Raw genomic sequence first — 14,650 nt, 5'->3', positions numbered from 1 at the left:
AGACAATTTATTTTTGAAAGGACCTGGTGAAATGGCTCAGCAGGTAAGAGTGCTTGCAGCCAAGCCTGACAGGCCACGTGTTCAATCCCCAGGATGTGTGGTAGAAGGAGAGGACCAGCTCCTGCCAACTGTCTTCTCCTCCATACATGTGCTGTGACAAGTCCATACCCACACACATACCACATAAATAACTACATGTAATAAAAGTGAAACAATAAATTAAATGGACATTCTAAATATGAACCCACTATTGAATAATATGTGTGGCCTGGCATAGGTCTATGTCATAGCCAGTCCCAAACCCTCTCTTAAGGATTAATGGAAAAATCATAGAACATGCTCAACTCTTAACTAAGCATCATGCATGGTCTGGCATGGTGGTACATGTTACTGTGAAGGGTCTTTATGATCAGCAATTTTGAGCAGCAAAGTAACTACATGCACATGTACATTGGTTTTTGCATGTGTGTGTTTGTGTGTATGTGTGAAGTTTCACTGGCCCTGTCTATTGCATTTGGTGATCTATCTATCTATCTATCTATCTATCTATCTATCTATCTATCTGTCTGTCTGTCTGTCTGTCTGTATGTATGTATATATATATATATGTGTGTGTGTGTGTGTGTGTGTGTGTGTGTGTGTGTGTGTGTATTCAGGACATCTTTTCTTGTTGAAAGATGGAACTCTAGTGCACCCAGTGCATGGAACTAGAAAACTAGAAATGACAAAGTAACAGAGTGCAGACTCTGTTGCTTCTTGAACAAAATTGCCATGGATGGACCATCAGCCCAGTCACTAGCTGCTCTGAGTGACACATGGGGACAGTCAGAGCCACCCTACCTAAGACAGCCCTACAAATGGGAAAAGTACCCTTATGGGAGGTTAACCAGCTCCAGTCCCACCCCAGTGTGGATGCTCCAAAGGCAGGAACTGACACAGGCTAATGGAAGGCAGAGATCTTCGCCTTCCCGTGGGTAGGTCCCACTACAGCACATCCTTTCCTATATATATAGTCTTCCTCTGCCCCTCTTGTCTCCTCAAACCCCTTTTCCTAGTACACATCCCTAAACCTCACATTTGCCCAAATCCTGGCCTTGGGTTCTGTCTTGAAGATGGCTATAGACACTGACCATTGGGACTGAAATGGCAATTTTCAATACTTTTTAAATAGGGAGCTGATGATCCTGATGTGACTGTCAGTTCTGGACAGTGGCTTAGAGCTCACGGGCAGTGGTGAGAAAGTGTATGCAGGTTCTAAGAACGAAGCCAAGTAGAAGACAATGTTCCAGGAACACAGGCATTAGCAGGGCTCATAAAGATACCAGTCATGGCTGGGAATTGCCCCCAATAGCCCTTGAAAAATACTTCAGTGGGTTACATTAAAGTGCTTATGTTCATGTTATAGATATGGAACTTAAGCTGAGCAGAGGCATTTCTTCTCATTTGTCAATAAAGTTCAAGTCCACATGTTCATGGTCTCTGCCTTTATAAAGGTCTGAATTTCCATAGTTGTGGGAATTTCGTTATCGTTTGATAGATTTTAAATAATAATATATTTTTATTCTTTGAGAATATCATACAAGCATATACAATATTTTGATCATATCCCCATCACCTCCCCTTTTCACTTTCCACCCACTCCTAACTTCATATCCCCATTAAAAACCAAAATAACCCATTGAGTCCAATTTATTCTGCTTGTATACACCTGGGGAGAGGGTAGCATGCGTGACCTGCCAGGATCTACTCTGCTTAAATTAAACCCTAAATAATAAATAAAACCCCAAATCCTTGGATTTTATTTGTCATTAGCTCCTCGGGTGAGGATTAGAATGTTGACTGGCTTCATCCCGTTCAGGCGACAACATTGCTGTGAATTCACAAGTGTATTGTCCTGCTAAGTTAAGAAACTACAGTTTGCCCTGGTCCTTCCTGACCCCAAGCTCTTACAGCCTTCCACTTCCCCGTCTATAAGAGCCCTGAGCCTCGTGGGGAGCAGTGTAATATATTTGTGGTTTATAAGTGTTTCTATGGATAAAACCACAAAATTTTGAGCTTGTCACTAGAGAAGTGTCCCCCATCTTTCCAGCTCTTCCAGGTGTGGAGGTAGAAATGGCTCCCTAAGTGTTCATCCACAGTGTGTGTATGTGTGTGGGTGTTGGTTTTGCCGCCGAGCTGCCCCTCGTGGCTGGTCACCGCCTGTGGCGGCCATGCCCGTGGAGGAACGTGCCCGCGGAGGAGCGTGCTGATTGAAAGAACCATAGCCATGGTTACCTTTTTAGAGCTTTATTGGGGGGGGGGGAGACAAAAAGACAGAGAGAGAGAGAAAGAGAGAAGGGGGGAGAGGGAGAGAGGGGGACCGACAGGGGGAAGGAGCGCAAAGGAGAGGGGACAGAGAGAGCCCACAGAGGGCCCAACCGCTTTTTAGGCTGGGAAGCCGGCGAAGGCTGATGACGTAATTAAAGGACGTAAATAAGGACCAAAACCTTACATCCCAGACTTTCCCTTATTATAAAAAAAAAAAAAAAAAGCAGGTAGATGGGACTAGGGGCGTCGTTCCTCTCAAAAACTGCTTCCAGCTGACTTTTGGACGTTGGTTGGCTCTTGGGGGAATGGAGAAGGGGAGTCTTCCGAGGTAGACAGGCGTTGTGGGATGCTGTCTGTCATCTGTTTGCTCTGGAGACATGTATCCCTCTTGGCTGTGGCTGGGAACTTTCTGTTTGACAAGATGCTGGTGACACAGAAAAAACTGTTTCCTTTACTGGTTCAGCATCTTTTAGCTGTTACAGTTTCTTATTTGATGATCTCTGGACTCCGGTTCTGTGGTGGTCCTGTACCATTAGCTGAACAGTGAGTTAGAACAGGAAACTGGGAAGAGAAAAGCTTGTGGTACATGAGAATTTTTTTTTTTTTTTGAATTAGGGACAAGGCAAAGATCAGGGCCCTGTCTGTATGCACATGAGAAACACAGGCAGTGGATCTGGAATGAAGCAATGAGCTCTTATTTTAGGTGGAAATCTTTTTTTATTAAGTAACTCTGAAAGTGCAATTAAATCAGGTGAGGTGGTAAGGCTGTCCTCTGTACCCGACAATAAAGGAGAGGTGGCATCCCAAAACTCCCAGGACTGAGTCAGTGGCTCTGGTGTCCAGAAGGAAAGAATCGGATCGCTTCCCTGCTGCGTTCTGGGTTCCCTGCCATGTCTGTAGCCAAACCTAGGTCTGCTGAAGGTCTTAGCTTGATGTACCCATGCATCTTGGTGCCTGGGGGCAGTCAGCTGACTCTGTCTTTCTAGGTGGCACTTTTAACAAGGCTATCGATGGCCTGGCAGGGCATTCTCTAGCCCGTGGCCTTTTCCTCACTTAAAACAGGGACCCAAGAGCTTTTGGGAGTCAGCGAGTGCCAGCACTTGGCAATTTTGTTTTCGGGCTTTTATCTCTTCCCTGGCACACCTTAAATGCCACAGATGACTCTTTTGCCTGTGGGGTCAGGAGCCTTGCTCTCCAGATGCTTAAGTTTTAGTTGGGAAGGTCTGGGAAACAAGAGACGGATTTTACTCTATGTCCTGAAATTTTTTTTTTCTTGCTGATTGATGGCTTAAGGACAGCTTTTGGAAGATCTGCCAGTAGGCAGACTATAAACTGATCCTTTCCGGAAGACTTGTCTGAGGCTATAAGCTGTTTTTTTGGCTTAAGAGCCATCCTGACTACTGTAAACGTATTTGTATGGATCTTAGCCGCTTTTAGACCCGTCTGTGCTTCTCAAGGCAGTTTGAGAATGAGTGGGTGGAGTTCAGGTGAGTTAGGGCGAGTCCTAGAAGCCGCCCAAGCCCGCCTACTTGAGCCAGCCCACCTCCGGCGGAAGTCAGACAGAAAAGGTTGCATGTGGAGACTCAGAAGTGGGGAAGGAGCAGGGTTTCAGAACTTTAGCAGAAAGCTTGGAGATAAAGTGACTCTTATTTGCCCGTTCTCTGGCAGAAGTTCCCGCGACTCTGTTATGCGGCCAGATTTACGTTGTTATGAGACCAGGTTTACCGGTGCCCGCCCCTATCCACCAATATATCCGCCCTTTTGTCGCATGGCTGTAGCCGAGAGAAAAAATAAAAAATTAAAATAACAAACCGGGATCAGACTACAATCTTGGGCGTCCCCAAAGAGTGGAGAGAGATCCATGAATCAGCTCAAGTTCACCATCCTCTTCGTCAAGGGATGTGAAGGGCTGCAGCTGCACCGCATTGATCCACCCGGTAGACCAAGACAGCATTTACTTTCTCGTCAGAAACGAAAATGTGCCGGTGCTGGTGCAGCTCGAGGACACCCCCGGGGTGTCCGTCGCAAATAATATAGCTCAGACTACAACTGCACGAGAACAGCGGACTTACTGTGGTGAAGAATCATGGCGGTGGCGGTGTGGGGGTCCAGCGGAGGCTGCGAGGGACGCGCGCGCGCGCTCGCGGTCTCGCAGTCTCGCTGGATGGGGGAAGAGGCAGCAAGCAGCAGCAGTCAGCAGGTCCTTGGTGTTCGGTGGTGTATCCGAGTCACGGCACCAATGTTGGTTTTGCCGCCGAGCTGCCCCTCGTGGCTGGTCACCGCCCGCGGCGGCCATGCCCGCGGAGGAGCATGCCCGCGGAGGAGCGTGCTGATTGAAAGAACCATAGCCATGGTTACCTTTTTAGAGCTTTATTGGGGGGGGAGACAGAGAGAGAGAGAGAGAGAGAGAGAGAAGGGGGGGAGAGGGAGAGAGGGGGACCGACTGGGGGAAGGAGCGCAAAGGAGAGGGGACAGAGAGAGCCCACAGAGGGCCCAACCGCTTTTTAGGCTGGGAAGCCAGCGAAGGCTGATGACGTAATTAAAGGACGTAAATAAGGACCAAAACCTTACAGTGGGGATATTAAAAACAGAGAACAGAAGTTGCATGGTGTTTTTCTTTGATATCTGAACAAGATACAAAGAGGTACTACAGTAAACTGAAAACAGATTGACCAAATTTCTAGTCTGAGCACAAGGATGAGAGGTACACACTTTCTTATTGACATTGAGGTCAATCAAGTTAAGATATAGCCAATGTGCTTTTTCTGTGAGTTGAATGTAGGCTGGAAGATTGAAGTTTCTCCTTAGCTTACACATTCCCAGGTAGCTGGGAAGTGAAGGAACCTGGGTAAAGCATTCACAAATAGTCAAGTCAATGAAGCTCAGAAACAAGTTTCCTGTGATTGGAGGAAGAGTGGTCAACAGCTAAATGCAGACAACTGTAGGAGACTGTAAGTTGGCTTTTAACTAAGTCACTCTCTAAGCCTGGGTGTTCTCTTGTGCCTTGTAGGGTATTTGGCACCATCAGAGGCTCCTGCCTACTAACTACCTATTAGTAGTACTCCCAATTGTCCAAAGCAAAAATGCCTCCAGATGTTGCTGAATGTCTCCAGTGGGGCAAAACCAATTGTGTATTCTGTAGTAAGGACTTTAGTACCACCACAAGGAAATTGCATACTCTTGGAAAAAAAATACTGAATACCTAATTCTACATAAATGATTGAAAGAGCCTCACAAAACACAGACCATTGCTTGAGTTCTGGTTCACAGGCAAGACTTGATGAACCAGGAGAGGGAAATTGATACACAAGGGATGTTGGCTCAGCTGCCTGTGGTTCCCTTAGAGTTGAGCTAAAAGTGCTGCTACACCAGAGTTCCCTTGAGCAGGACTGTGGCTTTGGAACCAGTAGAATGAGAGCCCCGCTTCAAGTCATCATGGTTTGAAATCTATACACTGCCTTTCCCGTGGGCAACTTTAATAAGCAAGAGATGTGGTCAGGTGGTAACATGGGGCTGTGTTGTTAGTTCTGAATTTGAGAGGCAAGTGTCTAGGAATACACTTTCTCAAAGACCTTTATACCCGATGGGTGGTGTAAATATTTTCTGAGCCTTTCCCAACATGGCTCTCTGAGGAAGTCAGCTGCAATGGTCTAGTATCCTTGAAAAAGTATTAAATGCATCTAAATTCAAGTAGCAATTTCCTCCAGCAAAATGAGGCCCTTGAAGTTTTAGCAGATAGAGAGAGAACCCATTTCCTATTAATTTATGGATGCTTTCCCCATGACAGGGCTGGGTGTGTAAAGGCTGAAATATTACAGCCATTGCTTTTATGGCCAAGCTACAGAACATGATCAACATCACAATAAGGGACACTCATTTTCGTGAATTATTTTAGTAAAGTCTTTTTAGCAGGAAGGTATTTTATTTCACCAGATTCTGATAAACTATTCAGTCAGTTTGGTGTAGTCATTGCCTCTGCACACCGCACGGACTGCACAAAGGATCAAAGTGTGGGGCAGCTTTTTACCTAGGCACCCACGTTGCCCGGGAGGGCTGTAAGGAATGTCTGCTGGGTGGCTGCTTTGGAATTGTTCATAAGGAACAGATCCATTTCCTCACTAATGTGACTGTAAAGTACCCAAGCTCCATGTCAGCTGTTCCCAAAGATGTTTAATGAATCATCACCTTCAAGATGCTTTGTGATTTGATTTTTAAAATGTGTTCTTACTTCTTAAATGCCATAAATAATTCAGTGTCTTACAGCTCACTGCTGGAATAAAACACCGTGACCAAAGGAACTTATAGAAGGGAGAGTTTATTTTGGCAAAGAGTCCCAGATGGAGAGTCCATAATGATGGGAGTGGCGCAGCAGCAGGTGTTCAGGGAAGGAAGCTGAGGGAGTAGATCTCCAACTTCAAACACAGAGCAGAAGAGAGTGAGCTGGAAGTAGAGTGAGGCTATGAATTCTCAAAGCCCACCCACTGTGACATACTTCTGCAAGGTTCCACCTCCTAAAGGTCCCATGACTTCCACAAGCAGAACACACCACTCTGCAGGAACCAAGTGTTCAAATCCATGGGACTGTGGGGACATTTTTCATTTAAAGCACCCCACTGAGCAAGCTAACAATTAGAAACAGTGTGAAGAATATTAGTTAATTCACCCCAAGATGAAGTTAGCTTAAAACAGATCTTCTGGGGATCAGGAGACTTGGCTGTGTGACTCTGATATTTAATGGGTTTGTAGAGAAGCTCATGGCCACTGCATTAAAGCTAGACTGAGCACAAGAATATTCATCAAAGATGGTGTTCCATGTGGCTATGGAAAGGAGACCTGAGTGAACCTACCTCTTCACATGTCTGAGGAACCTCATAGCAGGGCAACTAGCTTCCTGACAAATGATCTGGGAAAGAGCAAACAGGAAGTCACAGAGCTTTCTATGATTTATAGTTATTATCACACATAGCCAATTTCACTTAAGTTGTATTCATCAAAAGTGAACCATGAGGTAATGTTATATTCAAAGGGTAGAGAAGCTGACATTATACACAAATTGTTAAATACTTGCACTGTATAAAACATCACCTAGGCTTTTTCCATATCTGAGAAAAATCACATTTGATTTCAGATGTTGATACAAATAAACAAAATTATTTTGATAGATCACTACTCAGATAACTCATAACCCTCCTCCATTTTATTTATTTATTTATTTATTTATTTATTTTTAATATCAGCTTGATACAATACAAATCTTATCCTAACAGTGAAATGTTTCACTGAGGCTTGCTCAGTGATTGAGTAAAACCAAAACTTATTATAAGCCACAGTCATCCTAGGGTCCCCCCTGCTATGTAGCCTCCCTGGTTCTGTGGGTTGCAGTCTGATTGTTCTTTGCTTTATATCTAGTATCCACTTATGAGGGAGTACACACCATGTTTGTCCTTCTGGGTTTGGGTTACCTCACTCAGGATGGTATTTTCTAGTTCCATCCATTTGCCTGCAAATTTCATGCTGTCATTGTTTTTCTCTGCTGAGTAGTACTCTATTGTATATATGTACCACATTTTCTTAATCCATTCTTCAGTTGATGGGCATCTAGGTTGTTTCCAGGTTCTGGCTATTACAAATAATGCTGCTATGAATATAGTTGAGCATGTATCTTTGTGGTATGATTGAGCACTCCTTGGGTATATGCCCAAGAGTGGTATGGCTGGGTCTTGAGGTAGATTGATTCCTAATTTTCTAAGAAACCACCATACTGATTTCCACAGTGGTTGTACAAGTTTGCACTCTCACCAACAGTGGAGGAGTGTTCTCTTTGCTCTGCATCCTCTCCAACATAGACTGTCATCAGTATTTTTGATCCTAGCCATTCTGACAGGTGTAAGGTGGTATCTCAGAGTCATTTTGATTTTCATTTCTCTGATGACTAAGGTTGTTGAGCATTTCCTTAAATATCTTTCAGCCATTTGAGATTCTTCGGTTGAGAATTCTGTTTAGCTCTTTAGCCCATTTTTTAATTGGATTGTTCAGCATTCTGATGTCTAGTTTCTTGAGTTCTTTATATACTTTGGAGATCAGTCCTCTGTCAGATGTGGGGTTGGTGAAGGTTTCCCATTCTGTAGGCGTCTTTTTGTCTTACTGACCATGTCTTTTGCCCTACAAAAGCTTCTCAGTTTCAAGAGGTCCCATTTATTAATTGTTGTTCTCAGTGTCTGTGCTACTGGTGCTATATTTAGGAAGTGATCTGTGCACAGACTGGTGTTATATTTAGGAGATTATTCAGTAACCTAAAGAATCCTGTATAATAAAGCAACCTCTGGAGGCATCACCATCTCTGACCTCAAGCTCTGCTATAGAGCTATAGTAATAAAAACAGCTTGGTATTGGCATAAAAACCAACATACAGACCAATGGAATCGAATTGAAGACTGTGACATTAATCCACACACATATGAACACCTGATTTTTGACAAGAAGCCAAAACTATACAATGGAAAAAAGAAAGTATCTTCAAAAAATGGTGCTGGCATAACTGGATGTCAACATGTAAAAGATTACAAATAGATTCATATCTGTCACCATGCACAAAACTCAAGTCCAAGTGCATGAAAGACCTCAACATAAATCCAGTTACACTGGACTTGATAGAAGAGAAAGTAGGAAGTACTCTTGAGCGCATTGGCACAGGAGATCCTCCATTTTTTTTTTTTTTTTTTTTTTTTTGGTTTTTTGAGACAGGATTTCTTTCTGTGTAGTTTTGTGCCTTTCCTGGATCTCGCTCTGTAGACCAGGCTGGCCTCGAACTCACAAAGATCTGCCTGCCTCTGCCTCCTGAGTGCTGGGATTAAAGGCGTGCACCACCACCGCCCGACCTGATCCTCCATTTTTTAAAAATGTAAATCTTGCAAAAAAAAAAAAAAGAAAACAGACTATCAGATAAATAGGATATGTTTGTTCCTTATAAATAAAATACATTCCACCATGCTAAATTCTCAAAACGTGTCTGTATTACCTACCATACTTTCTTACCAGGAAGTATGTTTGCAGAGGAATACTATTTTTAACTTCTATAATCACATTTTTCAATATGAAAAAGAAGACTGTATTCTCAGTCCTACAGGAGCTGGAAGATACTGCTGCACACCTGCAGCTTAAATGATAACAAATCCCTTGTAAATCCAAATAGCTGGTGCCACTCTTCCATTTCTAGGGGAGTGTGTAATTCAGAAAGAATAAGGACGGCTGGCTGAGTCCTGATTGGATGGGGTTGCTCGCTTGGTTAGGGCACAGTGGAGGTGACAGAAAAAAGAAAATGCCCCTGTTTATAAAGAGCAATCACAACTCCATGGGCACAGGGTGGAGATTTTGAAATTCATTTCACATTTTTGCTCTAAATAATTAACAAAGGTGTGGGAGAAAATGGATAGCTCAGCAAAAAGCATATGTCAGACAAGTCATGACATTACAGAAGACAGAAGCATCAATTTTGTTCTTTTTTCGAGACAGGGTTTATCTGTGTAGCTTTGGAGCCTTTCCTGGAACTCACTCTGTAGCCCAGGGTGGCCTCGAACTCACACAGATCCACCCACCTCTGCCTCCCAGTGCTGAGATTAAAGGTGTGCACCACCACTGCCCAGCTGCATCAATTTTTATACATAGTACTTAGACCTTTAATATTCCTTTTTGTCTACTTTTTAAAAATTTACAATGTTTGGGTTAAGTGCAGAGCCTAATGTATGGCAAGCATGCTACCACTAAGCCTTTCCCCCAGACACTATACATTATTTTAAAGACTATAAATTTCTCGCTGGACAATCCAATGAACCTAACATACCATGTCACATTAAAGACTTTAACTTATAACTTATTAGTCCCCAAATCCCTCAGTCTCATTTATTTGAAATACAAAGTGAAAATGTCATTTTTCTGGAGGGACAAAGCATTAAGTACAAAGATAAATTATATTTAAAACATCTAATATTGGGCTAGAGAGATGGCTCAGCAGTTAAGAATGTTTGCTGCTCTTGCAGAGGACCTGAGTTCTGTACTTAACACCCTCTTTAGCAGACTCACAAGCACCTGTAACTCCTGCTCCAAGGGATCCAGTACTCTCTTCTGGACTCCATGGGCACCTGTACTCACACATGCATAACTCCCCCTCCACACATAAACACAATCAAAAATAATATCTATCAAAATATAATAATATCAAAAATAATAAAGAATCTACTATCAGTTTTGAAATAACAATTATGGGTTTTTAAATGGACTTTCATTCAGAGACATATCATAAGAGCACAGATTATTGGCAGTATATGTCAGCCAGTGGAGCAACAAAGACCTGCCCGAAGGGCTCAGCGGCCTTACGGCTCACAGAAGATCCAGGGAAGAGACAGTGGGTGTGACACAATCAGTAAGGACCGTGTTGGACATCAGGAGACAGTCAGCCTTGTTTGAGTTCTTGATTCCTTCCCTCTTTTCCTGCATACCCATGGTCATGTCACCTGGGGTGTCACTGAACTAGATAGTGTGCCACTGACTGCGTTCACCAAGACACAGTGTTTAAAAAGATGGGTAAGAGACTTACTTGGGGGCCATACTTGAATTAGCTTCACAGACCTCCCCAAAGTACCACAAGATGATTGGCCTCAAGCAAGTCCTCTCTCATCATTCTGAAATCTTCATGCCTGATCAAGGTGGCAGGGCTACAGTGGTAGTCGGTGTTGATTGTCAACTGGACAGAATCTAGATTCACCTGGAAGGACTTCTGGACATGCTTGTGAAGGATTATATACTGGTTATGTTCATAGAGATGAGAAGACCCTTCCACTGTGGGTGGGACCATAGTGGCTAGACTCTTTACAGATGATGGAAATGCAGAAAGGGAACTGAGCGGCAGCATGCGTTCATTACTCCTGCTTCTTGAGTGTAGATGTAACGTGAACAATGGCTACAAGCTCCTGCTGCCTGACTCCCCTGCCATGATGACCTGCACCTTCAACTGTGAGCCAGGGTAAACCCTTTCTCCCTTAGCTTGCCTTATCCAGGGTATTTTACTACAGTAGAGGAAAAGGAACTCAGGCAGCGATACTTCCTGCACAGCCTCTGTGAAAGGTCTTTTCTCATACCTTCCAGTTCCAGAAGCCTCAGGCATTCTATCAGAACTCTGATATCTGATTCCCTCTTCATACAGCCTTCTTCCAGCTCTGTTCCCAAATTTCCCTCTTACTATAAGGACAGAAATTACACTGGATTATGGTCCTAAACTAATGTTGTCATTTTAATTTTGATTATATCTGCCAAGACCCAATTTCCAAAAAAGATCACATTTGCAGTTAACTGACATTTAGAATGTCAACATATATTTCTGCAAGACACAATTCAGTTGATCACAAGGCTTATGACGTAGAAAGCAAGAGAAGAGTTTCCACAGAGAGTCCTTACATTGCAGTGTGAGTTAGAAACCTAGAAATGAGAAAATGAAAGAAGAGGTAGAAAGAACTGCAGATGATAACAGTTCTGAGAGTTGTGTCCAGGCTGATTGTGGAAGTCTGTGGGAGTCCAGCTCTGACCTGCTCCCACCTTTTGAAGGGTTCTTGGGTGGAGGAGAGAGGCATGAGGAAATATTAGGTAGAAAGATAGACCTAGATGATAAAGAGAAAGACATAGGATAGCTTTGGGAGGGCCCTGGATCAATATCCAGTCACCCAGAGGTTTATTCAAAAGGGCTTTTTTATAATGTGCTGATTAGAGAGGCAAAAGACCTCTCCCCTTCCAAGATCAAAGCACACTGTACAGCCAAGTATACACCCTTCCAAACACCTGGTAAACAGGCCTGTGACCAAATTATCTCCTTATGCAGCCCTACTGGATAAAGCAAGCTCAGATTCTCTGACCCTGCGTATGGTCTCACTAGATAGCCTCTGTGGGCTGCCACAGCTGACGAGGACTCTGAAGCCAGAGTTTACCAATAAAGGAACTGTAGGTGAACCATAGAAGGAATGACCTAGCTCTACTAGTCCTACTTTGTAACTGGAGTTTTCCTGCCTGGCCCACAGTCAGGACAAATCTCTCTCACCTGCCAGTCCCACAGCCTCTCAGACCCGACCAAGTAAACACAGAGACTTGTATTGGTTACAAACTATATGGCCGTGGCAGGCTTCTTGCTAACTGTTCTTACAGCTTAAATTAATCCATCTCCATTAATCTATACCTTGCCACATGGCTCGTGGCTTACCGGCATCTTCACATGCTGTTTCTCATCGTGGTGGCTGGCAGTGTCTCTCTGACTCAGCCTTCCACTTCCCAGCTTTATTCTCCTCCTTGCCCCGCCTACACTTCCTGCCTAGCCAACGGCCAATCAGTGTTTTATTTATTGACTAATTAGCAACACATTTGCCATACAGAACATCCCACAGCACTTCCCCCCCCCCCTTTTTTTTTTCAGAAAGGAAGGTTTTAACCTTAACAAAGTAAAATTACATATAATTTGGGAATTTGGGCGTAGCTTCTCTTACTACTTCCTGCTGGAGGGGGGCGCTGTATCTTATGGGGAAACAAAGAAAATTTTAGGATTATGGAATAGTCCATGAGGCTGTATCGCCTGAGCCAGATGCCTTCAAACCGTTCTGGATGTTGGATCATCTGGGCCATGATGTCATTGGAGACCTTCAGGGGGTCTTGGCTGGTCAAACCTGATGTATCTTAATCTGGAACAAATCCATAGCCTCTGGCTTTCTGTGGAAACAAAAGAGACTCTTTTCCAAAGCAACATATCCTTATATCCAAATTTTGAAGTCAAGGTACCTTTAAAATATACATTTTGGCATAACTCAACATCTTTTATGATCAAATGTTTTTCTGCAGTTAAAAATCCCAAAGACAACACAATCCAGATTCTCTGTGTAATATTCATCTTTACGTGGCTTATTTTTTATATTAATTTTACTGTCTCTTTAAAGACTTTATTTTTTAAAACTATGTATTTGTTTCTATAACTGTATATACCACCTTTTTTGTCTCTTTCAAGCCTACGTACATTTTTACACACATTGTAAACTATTACATCTGAATCTGTCTTATTGTGAATCTATTGCCTTAAACTGCAGCAGCTGTGGCTACTGGCTCCGCCCACCTCAGCTTCCCAACATGGCAGTGGTTTACCGCCAGCTCTGGGAGCTATCGGGGGTCTATGCTTTTAGCCAAGCAGCAAGTAGCCCAGAAACCCTTTTTTGTTTTGCACTAGCAAAGGCTAAATCCACCATGTAGCTTAATGTGCCACTTGCAGAGGCCTCATTCCCGCCATACTGCAGGTCGAGCACGCACTCTAGGAACCCACCAGTAGCTCAAACAGGCAGCTGCCGCTCATTTGAGAGAGACAATTAGGAAGCTGTTTTTAGCTCCGTTTTAGAATCTTTTTTTTTTTCAGTTTTTAGGTGGAAACTCTTGCCACCACGTTGGACGCCATTTGTAGCTAGAGTTTTCCTGCCTGGCCCACAGTCAGGACAAATCTCTCTCACCTGCCAGTCCCACAGCCTCTCAGACCCGACCAAGTAAACACAGAGACTTGTATTGGTTACAAACTGTATGGCCGTGGCAGGTTTCTTGCTAACTGTTCTTACAGCTTAAATTAATCCATCTCCATTAATCTATACCTTGCCACATGGCTCGTGGTTTACCGGCATCTTCACATGATGTTTGTCATCATGGCAGCTGGCAGTGTCTCTCTCACTCAGCCTTCCACTTCCCAGCTTTATTCTCCTCCTTGTCCCGCCTATACTTCCTGCCTAGCCAACGGCCAATCAGTGTTTTATTTATTGACTAATTAGCAACACATTTGCCATACAGAACATCCCACAGCACTACTTCATCCAGTGATAGCTTGTAGAAGCATGACCTGAGTGGGAGCAGGGATGCCGAAAGCAGAGACTGTCAATCAGCTCCCTAGAGAAGTCTGTAAGAGGGTCATCTGAGCAGGACATGGTCTACCTTCCACACATCCAGACAGTAACTCCCTGTGGTTCCTGTGGTTATGTCTTCCTGAGAGGAAACTTGGCAATAGCATAGTAAGACAATCTATAGCCCCCATAGCTACAGATGGTCTTGGGAGCTGCAACTACCACTTGTCTCTTTAATCCACTATTCATCTCAGATTCCCCTCAAGGAGGCCCATACCTTTCTTGAAGAAATGGTTCGAACATTTATTCCTACAGGCACTAAACTCTTGCTAATCTGACTGGATTATTGTTTGTGTCCAGCCCCAGTTAGGTTTGTAACAGGGTCAGGTGACATAGTCTTTCATTACTCCATTATATAAAAGTGATCCTACAATTCTCTT

This window comes from Peromyscus californicus, unplaced genomic scaffold (genome assembly GCF_007827085.1).
Source record: "Peromyscus californicus insignis strain IS unplaced genomic scaffold, ASM782708v3 Scaffold_14__1_contigs__length_90479793_seg_2, whole genome shotgun sequence".
Lineage (NCBI taxonomy): Eukaryota > Metazoa > Chordata > Mammalia > Rodentia > Cricetidae > Peromyscus > Peromyscus californicus.
The sequence above is the reverse complement of the archived record's forward strand: the minus strand, read 5'-3'. Positions refer to the sequence as shown.